This window comes from Berghia stephanieae, chromosome 6 (assembly GCF_034508935.2).
Source record: "Berghia stephanieae isolate SIO BIC M18660-M18661 chromosome 6, UCSD_Bste_1.3, whole genome shotgun sequence".
Lineage (NCBI taxonomy): Eukaryota > Metazoa > Mollusca > Gastropoda > Nudibranchia > Aeolidiidae > Berghia > Berghia stephanieae.
The window spans coordinates 10,346,599-10,359,098 of NC_088365.1; the positions used below are offsets into that span (position 1 = coordinate 10,346,599).

The window sequence follows — 12,500 nt, forward strand, 5'->3', positions numbered from 1 at the left end:
CTTGGTTCTATTCTTCATAATATTATGCTCTCACATCTTTCCTAGCTCTCTGAAAACGATTATGCAGGGCAGTCTTGCTTGGATAAGTTGCGTAAGGTGCCATCTTGGATTGAGTATTTGTTTAATGAGTTTGTGAAATGAACACACAGCAGAGCAAAAACCGTCGCTGAACACAAAAGTACCCGTCATCATCATCGTCGTCGTCATCATCATCATCATCATCATCATCGTCGTCGTCGTCGTCATCATCATCATCATCATCATCATCATCATCATCACCACCACCACCATCATCATCATCATCATCATCACCATCATCATCATCATCATCATCATCATCAATCATCATCATCATCATCACACACCACCACCATCATCATCATCACATCACCATCATCATCCATCCATCACATCATCATCATCATCATCATCATCATCATCATCATCATCATCATCATCATCATCATCATCACATCATCATCACCACCACACCATCATCATCATCATCATCATCATCATCATCATCATCATCATCATCATCATCATCATCATCATCATCATCATCATCATCATCATCATCATCATCATCATCATCATCATCATCAATCGTTGTTTAAGCTGAATCATTTTAACTTTTAAAAAAGATTGTATATATACCTTTCCAACACTAGAGGATGGGCTACAGTCTATCTTCACTGTTTTCTAGGGGTAAGATGGCTTACTGGACTGCAACCACCATTGAGTGCAGAATACAATTTATTTTGCATTTTATTTTATTTGTTTTCCACGTTAATGTGTGTATTGTGCTGACGAAGGGTTTGTACCCGAAACGTCCATTGTCTGTTTTGTTTCCATGCGAAGCCTCTCCATTTTCACTCTTTCGTTAGTATGGAATGCACCAGGAGCATATGATTTCGAGGCCTCGCTAACAGCATCCTGTTTTGTTCTGTTTTTTTTTTTTACCCCTTAGGCCTTAATCTTACACTTATGTTTTTTGTTTCTTTGTTTTGTTTTTTGTTTTTCTTTGTTTTGTTTTTGTTTTGTTTTTTCGCTCTTCTCTTTGGGAATGACGCCTGCCTCATCTTAGCCACGTATCCAACCCCCCCCCCCCCCCCCCCCCCCCCCCCCCCAAAAAGACTAATTTCCCACACGACAAATAAAGAGGATTACATTTTTATTCATTGTTCCATAGGACAAATTTAAATGTCAAGAGAACCTGGTAGCTACTACTCGTATAATGTCGTCGTGTGCCCTTATGTCTTGTCTGTGTATGTGCGGATTAACCCTCTCCTTACCAGCCATTTTCAGGATTCTCCCCAAAACTGCACATCTAAATAACACACAAATACTCGTATATGTCTTATCACTCAAACACAATGTTCTTGCGATACATAATTTCTTTAGCACAACATGCTCTACAACACACCGTGTTCATTTTCTTTAAATTTTATGATGTACAAAAGAAATTTGAATAAGAATAAGGTTGGTTGTATCGTGACGAATGTGACGATTTTCCTATGGTTGGTAAGGAAAGGGTTAATAAATAGTCCTATCGTGTAATCCGCTTTATTGGGAAAGTGGCGTTTGTTTGGATGGAGAAATAAATCGTCTTTATCATGGAATTATCAAGCAATGGCATAATCCTCACTGTTTTTATATTTATCTGTCAGTCAGTCGAATAGAGGTCAATGAATCGGTGGCACACAACCTCGATGTGGTGTTTTGTGACGTTGAACCAACGTTGAAAAAAAAAAAAATTAAATTAAGATATACATACAAAGATTTGGGGTTTTCAGGTTTTTTTTTTTTTTAAACAAGCAAACAACTCCCCCCCCCCCCCCTCCCAAAAAAAATAACAAAACAGACGCCCTCCACCTACCCCCCCCCCCCCCTCCCACAAATACATTGAATTAAGAGATAAGAGACTTTATAATATATGATGTATAACACGATGGATTTAGGTTTAATATTTCATTAAAAAATGAGTAAACATTGATTTCGAATTTAAAACGTATTCGGTACATTCCGACACAGTACCGGATTGGTGTGGCTAGGTCACAAATTGTTTCTCACAGTGGGGGGAAAAAACAAACCCAAAAACGAGTGGAATGAAAGAACAAAAAAAAATCTCAATTTTGTAATTCTGATTATTTTGACCTGCAATTCAGTTATTGTGGATGTCTGGTTCACAGCGACACAAGACAATGCCCCAGCGACACAGTGCCATAATATTTGAGAGAACGTGTCATGTTCTTGGCTGCAGGGACCACAGACAAACACACGTTAAATTAACTCCTTGCGTTCATCGTAATTTATTTATTTTCACGCTACAAACGCGATTGGGGGGAGTTATGAAGTGAATAGAAAAGTGCCAGAAGACAATAGAGAATAAAAAATTTTTCGCGGCGGTGGTGGGGTTTGAACCTGCGACCTTATTGGTACGACAACTCCGCCTGGCAGGTGAGAGCGTGGCTCTACCGTGTGAGCTATCCACGAACACAAAAATATTCGTTTCAAACCCAAAGTCATTACTAGATCCCTCTCTCACCCACTTCTTGAGACCGCCGATTCGTTCGTACACCACCATCGCGAATAATTTTGACCAGCAGTTAAGCTTAATAGCCAATATTCTCAACACAAACATATAACATAGAAACGATTGAGACATTGAGTATGCTCCGGTGTATGGGGTGAATTTTTAATTCAGAAAAGTGAGTGGAGCAGGCACTTATGTTGGTAACAACAAGATATGAAGTGAATAGAAAAGTGCCAGAAGACAATAGAGAATAAAAATTTTTTTTTTTTTTTTTTTTTTTTTTTCGCGGCGGTGGTGGGGTTTGAACCTGCGACCTTATTGGTACGACAACTCCGCCTGGCAGGTGAGAGCGTGGCTCTACCGTGTGAGCTATCCACGAACACAAAAATATTCGTTTCAAACCCAAAGTCATTACTAGATCCCTCTCTCACCCACTTCTTGAGACCGCCGATTCGTTCGTACACCACCATCGCGAATAATTTTGACCAGCAGTTAAGCTTAATAGCCAATATTCTCAACACAAACATATAACATAGAAACGATTGAGACATTGAGTATGCTCCGGTGTATGGGGTGAATTTTTAATTCAGAAAAGTGAGTGGAGCAGGCACTTATGTTGGTAACAACAAGATATGAAGTGAATAGAAAAGTGCCAGAAGACAATAGAGAATAAAAAATTTTTCGCGGCGGTGGTGGGGTTTTGAACCTGCGACCTTATTGGTACGACAACTCCGCCTGGCAGGTGAGAGCGTGGCTCTACCGTGTGAGCTATCCACGAACACAAAAATATTCGTTTCAAACCCAAAGTCATTACTAGATCCCTCTCTCACCACACTTCTTGAGACCGCCGATTCGTTCGTACACCACCATCGCGAATAATTTTGACCAGCAGTTAAGCTTAATAGCCAATATTCTCAACACAAACATATAACATAGAAACGATTGAGACATTGAGTATGCTCCGGTGTATGGGGTGAATTTTTAATTCAGAAAAGTGAGTGGAGCAGGCACTTATGTTGGTAACAACAAGATATGAAGTGAATAGAAAAGTGCCAGAAGACAATAGAGAATAAAAAATTTTTCGCGGCGGTGGTGGGGTTTGAACCTGCGACCTTATTGGTACGACAACTCCGCCTGGCAGGTGAGAGCGTGGCTCTACCGTGTGAGCTATCCACGAACACAAAAATATTCGTTTCAAACCCAAAGTCATTACTAGATCCTCTCTCACACCCACTTCTTGAGACCGCCGATTCGTTCGTACACCACCATCGCGAATAATTTTGACCAGCAGTTAAGCTTAATAGCCAATATTCTCAACACAAACATATAACATAGAAACGATTGAGACATTGAGTATGCTCCGGTGTATGGGGTGAATTTTTAATTCAGAAAAGTGAGTGGAGCAGGCACTTATGTTGGTAACAACAAGATATGAAGTGAATAGAAAAGTGCCAGAAGACAATAGAGAATAAAAAAAAAAATTTTTATTCTCTATTGTCTTCTGGCACTTTTCTATTCACTTCATATCTTGTTGTTACCAACATAAGTGCCTGCTCCACTCACTTTTCTGAATTAAAAATTCACCCCATACACCGGAGCATACTCAATGTCTCAATCGTTTCTATGTTATATGTTTGTGTTGAGAATATTGGCTATTAAGCTTAACTGCTGGTCAAAATTATTCGCGATGGTGGTGTACGAACGAATCGGCGGTCTCAAGAAGTGGGTGAGAGAGGGATCTAGTAATGACTTTGGGTTTGAAACGAATATTTTTGTGTTCGTGGATAGCTCACACGGTAGAGCCACGCTCTCACCTGCCAGGCGGAGTTGTCGTACCAATAAGGTCGCAGGTTCAAACCCCACCACCGCCGCGAAAAATTTTTTATTCTCTATTGTCTTCTGGCACTTTTCTATTCACTTCATATCTTGTTGTTACCAACATAAGTGCCTGCTCCACTCACTTTTCTGAATGGGGGGGAGTTGCTGCTTTGTAATAATCATTGGTTAGGGTGTCTGGTCTCCGATGAATAGGTCATAGGTCAAGTCAGTGTATCCTGGTTGTGAGTGTGTCTGTGTATTTGTTTGTGTGTGTGTGTGTGTGTGTGTGTATGTCTTTGTGTTTGTTTTGCTTATTCAAAGTATATATTAAGTAATCTTTTTTTTTTGGTTTGTTTTGTAATGCATTATGTTATCTAAATTCATGCAAGTACACATTTTTCTGGCCACCCATCCATCCATCATCCATCCAATCAACCAACGCACCAACCAACCATCCATTCATCCGTCTATCTATCTATCTATCTATCTATCTATCTATCTATCTATCTATCTATCTGTCTGTCTGTCTGTCTGTCTGTCTGCCTATCTATTTGTCTATCTATCTATCTATCTATCTATCTATCCATCCATCCATCCATCCATCCATCCATCCATCCATCCATCCATCCATCTATCTATCTATCTATCTATCTATCTATCTATCTATCTATCTATCTATCTATCTATCTATCTATCTATCTATCTATCTATCTATCTGTATGTCTTGCTGTATTTCTGTCTGGCTGTATTTATCAACTTGTCCAATATAAATACAGTCTCTCTCCTCGTCTACCACCCCCCCCCCCTCTCCCTTCTCCCCTTCTCTCTCTCTCTCTCTCTCTCTCTCTCTCTCTCTCTCTCTCTCTCTCCCTCCCTCCACCCCCTTCTCCAAGAAACCCATCATCCTGCAATAATAACTAATTCCCCATGCGACCCCATAAGGGTTCTTATCGTGACCTTTAACTCATCACCCCCCCCCCCCCCCCCAGTTCTCACCCTTTCAACCGAATGTTCCGGCAGCGAAGTGTTGTGTTTTGTCTTTTATGTAAACTTTTATTATAGGATTACATAGAGAACCCATGTCGGGGTTTTGGAAAATAATGCAACGAGTCTTAGTATGGATTAAAGATGTTTCACTTAAGAACATGATTTATTTTATTTTTTTTACGATTATATAGGTACAGAACGAACGCCCTGGAGACGATATAATGCCTTAGATAATGTATTTATTTATTTATTATATATATTTATTTATTCATTCATTTATTTATTTAATATTCATTTATTTTAATAAATTAAAAAAAAATCCCTTTATTCATTCCATAGGTGATATTTGTCTCTAGGGCCTATTCCAAGGGAAGACTGGAATAACCCAGGTGTCCACCGCAGTGCAGCGCCGCAAATTAAGCTAGGCAGGGCGAGGCGACTTGCTCAAGGCCACACAGCGCAGCGGCGGGTGATCGAACTCGGTACCTTTCGGGTACGAAGCAAAGACCTTACCACTGAGCCCATGCTGCCCCTAATAATTATTTTAGTATTTATTTATTTATCTATTTATCTGAAATTCATTTATTTATTAATCCAGTTTATTATTTATTTATCAATTCATTGATGCATATGAAAATCAATAAATCATTGTCTTTTTTTTTTTTTTTTGTTTTTTTTTTTTTGGATTCGTTGATTTTCGCAACAGTAAAATGACATTGCGCTCTATCCATCTAGAGCTTTTTTCTATATTTTTTTTTCTTTTCTCTTTTTTATTATTATCCCAAAACGACTTTTAAAAACACAATTTTGTTTCTATAGATTGGCAGAGAGAGAGAGAGAGAGAGAGAGAGAGAGAGAGAGAGATAGAGAGAGAGGGAGAGGGAGGAAGATTAAGGAGGGGGAAGAGGAGGAGGAGGAGAGAGAGAGAGAGAGAGAGAGAGAGAGAGAGAGAGAGAGAGAGAGAGAGAGGAGGGAGGAAGATTAAGGAGGAGGAAGAGGAGGGGGTGGAGAAAGACAGGAGGGAGGGAGACTGAGTAGGAGGAGGAGGAGAAGGAGGAGAGAGAGAGAGAGAGAGAGAGAGAGAGAGAGAGAGAGAGAGAGAGAGAGAGAGAGAGAGGAGGGAGGAAGATTAAGGATGAGGAGGAGGAGGGGGTGGAGAAAGACAGGAGGGAGGAAGAGTGAGGAGGAGAGAGAGAACGAGAGAGAGAAGAGAGAGAGAGAGAGAGAGAGAGAGAGAGAGAGAGAGAGAGAGGAGAGAGAGAGAGAGGGGGGTGGTGAAAATGTGAAAGTGGCAACCTTGCGTTCTAATTTTCTCCCCCTTGTACCGATTCCCCTCAAAGAGGTAAGTTGGGGTAAGAGCCACTCGCGATGACGTAACTAACCCAATAAGCGGGACGCTCAGACCGCGCTTGTTATTTTAATTACCCGAACATCAACTCCAATCTACATAAAATACCTTTTACACGGTCTAGTTGATAATTGGATTGATTTGTGCGTCTCTATTGAATTTTGATGGATATTTCGTTTCTTTATATCCTTCTCCTCCTCCTCCTCCTTCCCTTTTTCTTCTTCTTCCTCCTCCTCTAACTTCTGTTCCTTCTCCTCCTCCTCCTTTCCCCCTCCCTCTCCCCCACTCTTCCCCCCCCCCTCTCTCTCTATCTCTCTCTCCCTCCTCAATCTTCCTCCCTCCTTTCTCTCTCTCTCTCTCTCTCTCTCTCTCTCTCTCTCTCTCTCTCTCTCCCGCTCACCATCAACCTCTATCACCTCTATCTCCTCAATAATAATAATAATGATAACAATAATAATACTGATGATGATGATTCTTTTTTTGTTTTATTATATTTTCAGGGCATCAAGTTCTACAGGATCATCATCTTCCTGTCAGGTAACACGGAGGACACTCACTGTCTTGCTAATACTTTGACTGTGAGACTCGGCCAGAAGTTCCTGTACTGCAACTTTTACACTGTACCAGCATTTTAAACTTTCATGCTTTAACTGTGATATTGCACCAGAAGTATACATTACAATGAATCAATGGTGATATTGCACCAGAATCATACACCAGAAGTATACATTACAATTAATCAATTGTGATATTGCACCAGAATCATACACCGGAAGTATACATTACAATGAATCAATTGTGATATTACACCAGAATCATACACCGGAAGTATACATTACAATGAATCAATTGTGATATTGCACCAGAATCATACACTGGAAGTATACATTACAATGAATCAATTGTGACATTACACCAGAATCATACACCGGAAGTATACATTACAATGAATCAATTGTGATATTGCACCAGAATCATACACTGGAAGTATACATTACAATTAATCAATTGTGACATTGCACCATAATTACATAATGCTTTTTTAAAGCTGCAGCTGTGATTTTATAGCACCGGTATAATTCAATATACCAAGCTTTATCTGTAATGCAGCATTGCACTAGAAATATAATATTATAATCTTCCAATCTACGGTAAAATAGCACCCGGCTATATATACACCACTATGATGTAAAAGTAATACTGCATCGGACCTATCTGGCGCTGATATGACCTTAATGTGTTGCAAGTGCCATAAAACCCTTAAAAACAAAAAAAGCAAAACAAGCATCGGACCTATGCACCAGAAATATAATATTACACATCGTTTACTGTGAATAACGCACCAGAAATATATTATTCACCGCTGAAACCTCTAACACGTCACCAGTCGCATTGTTGCTGATGGTATCCCTCTTATGAGAAATTTTCCACGGAATATGTCCAACTCTGCTTATATTTTTATACACTAAATTGGATTACTCTAGGGATTTGGCTTCCCTTGAACTCAAAGAGTGTTGCTCTTAGGTAAGTGCTATTTTGTTTCTTTCAGATAATTAGCCCGTTGCCATTACCCTTATGGGTAAAAAATTTATAGTAAAGAACAAACAAAGAAACTTATAACCTTGATAAACAAAAATAAAATAAATAAATAAATTATTAAAATTATTATTTCCTTTCTATTGAGCACTACTTACTGGCATGTGAGCCCTATAGATCGTTCGAAGTTGACGTCACTCAGGTGTTTGTTATTGTTTTTGTTTTTTTTTTGCCACCTGCGTAAATGAGTAATTCTCACTAAACTGTATTAACCTGATTGTAAACGATCATGGTTACACAAAGTTGTGTGTGTTGGTCCGTGATACTTCCTGATGGCAATGTTATGAACTCCTTAGCCAAGCGCACACTATCTATATTAACTTTCCATGTGCTCGAGGTCAATATATATACAGAATGAAGGAATATAGATGATTAATCAAACAAGATGTCTGATGTCAACAGGAATCACCCATGTTGTCCAATTAAGCAAATTGGGAGTTAATAATCTTGCCCAAGGAAAAAAAACGAAAGTTCCTGAAGCGAGGCTCGAACCCGGGACCTTTCGGGTCACAATACAATGCGAGAGAGAGAGAGAGTGAAAGAAAGAGAGAGAGAGAGAGAGAGAGAGAGAGTGAAGGAAAGAGAGAGAGAGAGAGAGAGAGAGAAAGAGAGAGAGAGATGTCTTTCATATAATTATCATGCAAGTGTGTTGTTATCTTTAATTGAGCTTTATATAGAGCAATATCCACTAAATGTGCTCAAAGCGCTTTACAAGGGATCCCTGGTGAACAGCAACATTTAATATGTAGGACGGGACGTGCCGCCTGTTAGGCGATAATATAATTTTTCGGACAAAGACAACGCTGTTAACGGCAGGTACTCATTTTACACCTGAGTACGGTGAGAGAATGTGAGTAAAAAGCCTTTTCTAAGGACTCAACTATGCGCCGAGCAAGGCTCGAACCCAGGACTTTCCGATCCGAAAGCAAGTGTCATACCACTAGGCCACATAGCCGCACAAAACAAATCCATACTCATCCATTCCCTCCATGCGATACAGACTACAAACTAATCTGATATTTAGGGGAAGAAAAAAATCCCCTTTCCTCTAAATGTCCTAAGGGTGTTATTTCTATTGTATAGTCACGTGATCATAGTCTATTTTTAAAGTATCATATCATAGACGTGGATCAGATTTTTTAAATTTTTTTTATAAAGAAAGAAAAAACCAACAACAACAACAACAAAAAAAAAAAAAAAAAGAAAAAAAAAGAGAAAAACCATTAAAAAAAACAACAAACCCCCAAAAAACATTATAAAAACAAAACAAACCAAAATAAACTATCATGAGTCGAGACAAATTATTGCCAAGAGGCTAACTCTCCACCTCCTCCTCCTCACCTCTCTCTCTCTTTCTCTCTCTCTCTCTCTCTCTCTCTCTCTCTCTCTCTCTATCTCTCTCTTCCTCTCTCTCTCTCTCTCTCTCTCTCTCTCTCTCTCTCTCTCTCTCTCTCTCTCTCTCTCTCTCTCTCTCTCTCTCTCTCTCTCTCTCTCTCTCTCTCTCTCTCTCTCTCTCCCCATTGCCCTTTCCACGAGTGTTTTTGAAGTTTAGTCGCATCGTTCAGCAGAATTACTCGAGAAAACACTATCCCCCCTACCCCCCTTTGCTTTTGTCCTGGGGGGGAAGTCGTTGTTGATCGAGTGTTTAAATTCCGTTTTGCGTCTTGTCTGAGATCATCAGAATTTTTGTACCCCTTTTAAATAATACAAAGACTTTTGTAGTGCTGCCAATTGGATTCAGTAGTCTGATGTCACGCCGCCCGGCAACGGCGGCCATCTTGGTTCTAAACAAAGGAAATCATTACTTCTTATTCTTCATGCTGGCTAGAACTTTTCATATGCCTTGTGATCAGAATGTGTAAAAGTCAAAACATGATCAAATTTATGAATTTTTTGTTTTTGTTTTCCTCTGGATACGCTTTTATGCTCGCCGGAGAAATAATTCATACGGCGTCCGCCATTGCTCCGATAGTTTAGAGCCAGTGTTACTAAGTTACCATGCGTCATTAGAAAGGAAGTGACGTTACGACTGTTTAAGACTATCCCCCCCCCCCCCCCCCCCCCCCCCCCATTCCAGGAAGTTCCCGTGTTTGTTTGTGTTTTTTTTTAGTTTTCTTTTAAATGGATTTGAATTAAATAAATTCTGACCGCGTTTCTAAAATCCCGATTTTCCATATTTTTGTGGTTTTCCTTGAAGAATTAGTGATGTTTGCATATCGTAATAATATTAGGACTAATTTTGAGTCTTAAATCAAGTATTGTTTATTACATATTTCCATTGGACTTCAAGATAAAGAGTTGAAGTTCTTATATATCACATATCGAGTCTAGTTGTTTTATCAATCAGATAAGAGTATTGGTTTTCGTCATTTGATTTTATTTCATTTATTTATTCATTCATTTATTTATTTATTTATATTTTTTTTGTCTTAAGGATTGTAAAAATTGAATATTGAAATAAATGAGGAAAAAGAGAAACAAAAGGTCATACTCTGTTTTATTGGTAATTTGATTGGTTGGCAGCTCTGGGCTTTTGCCACAAAATGTTGTCTATTTTGAGAACTCCCCCCCCCCCCTCAACCCCCGCCCTCCCGCCCCATCCTCCAATTTATATAATATTTATTTATTTATTTTGTTTCGTTTATTCTTAGCTGTTTTTTGCTTCTTTTTTTTTTTTTCGAGCCAGTGAGTTATTTTTCTTTGGCAATGTATCATCTGGTGAAGGTTAAATATTTATTGTTGTTGTGTGAATGAAGGCAGGGGAGATTATGAGGGAAGAAAAAAACAAAACAAAACAAAACAAAAACAGCCAAACACGGCGACAACTGATATTGCCTTCCGGCCATTTTCAAAGATGAAAGATGAAAACTGATCTAAGCACAAAGAGAGAAGTAGGTGAAACAAAAACTGCTTTTCTCGGTTAAAAACACGTTTCTAAAAATTTCGACCAGAAAACTCCATTCTTTAATTAATATCGATGACCCTCTCATCTTAGGGGCAGCGTGGCTCAGTGGTATGGTCTTTTGCTTTATACCCGAAAGGTACCGAGTTCGATCACCCGCCGCTGCTGCGCTGTGTGGCCTTGAGCAAGTCACCTCGCCCTAGCTCAATTTACGGCGCTGCACTGCGGCTGAAGCCTGGGTTATTCCAGTTTTCCCTTCGAATAGACCCTAGAGACAAATTTCCTTATGGGATGAATAAAGGGAGTTTTATTTTTTTATAATTGTGTTTGTTTTTTTTTTCTTGTCAAAAACTTTCAGGCCATATTAAAAAAAATGAAGATGAAAACTGATCTATTGTAAACAGAATGAGAGAGGTAGGTGAAACAAAAACTGCTTTTCTCAGTTAAAAACACGTTTCTAAAAATTTCGACCAGAAAACTCATCCTTTAAATATCGATGACCCTCTCATCTTAGGGGCAGCGTGGCTCAGTGGTATGTACGGTCTTTGCTTCGTACCCGAAATGTGCCCAGTTCGATCACCCACCGCAGCGCAAGTCACTCGCCCTAGCTCAATTTACGGCGCTGCACTGCGGCTGACGCCCGGGTTATTCCAGTCTTCCCTTGGAATAGACCCTAGAGACAAATTTCCTTATGGGATGAATAAAGGGAGTTTAAAAAAAATAATTTTGTTTGTTTTTTTTCTTGTCAAATGCTCGCAGGCCATATTTAAAAAAATGAAGATGAAAACTGATCTATTGTAAACACAATGAGAGAAGTAGGTGAAACAAAAACTGCTTTTCTCAGTTAAAAACACGTTTCTAAAAATTTCGACCAGCAAACTCATCCTTTAAATATCGATGACCCGTTTCTTGTCAAAAACGTTGAGGCCATATTCAAAGAAGGAAGATGAAAACTGGTCTATTGCGTTGATAGACACTGTGAGAGAAGTAGGTGGGAACAGAACTGCCCTTCCGCAATAAAAACAAACAGAAAATTCGTCTTTTTCGTGTTAAAATGACCCTCGAGTTGTGTAAAACTCTTAAACATTAAGATCCAGGATACAGAGTTTATTTTAGTCACAGTATTAAAAAAGGGTTGTATCTCTCTCTCTCTCTCTCTCTCTCTCTCTCTCTCTCTCTCTCTCTCTCTCTCTGTGTTTGTGTGGCTGTGTTTCAAAATGGGGGTAAATATAAATGAATCATTTTAATCGATAGAATATTGGAGATCTTGTTTTCTGGCCAATTTTTTTAAACATGTTTTTTGTTGTTGTTGT

The 12,500-nt window shown here is 39.2% G+C and overlaps 1 protein-coding gene across 3 annotated transcripts in view; it reads left to right on the forward strand.

The window, feature by feature from the left end:
* The window catches only part of LOC144974467 (uncharacterized), a 233,894-nt gene that overhangs the window by 104,935 nt on the left and 116,459 nt on the right, over window positions 1-12,500 (forward strand). For all 3 annotated transcript variants that reach the window (XM_078917355.1, XM_078917357.1, XM_078917356.1), the window contains one exon: window positions 7,190-8,213. The gene's annotated coding sequence lies outside the window, so the exon portion shown is untranslated. The remainder of the gene's footprint in view (window positions 1-7,189; window positions 8,214-12,500) is intronic.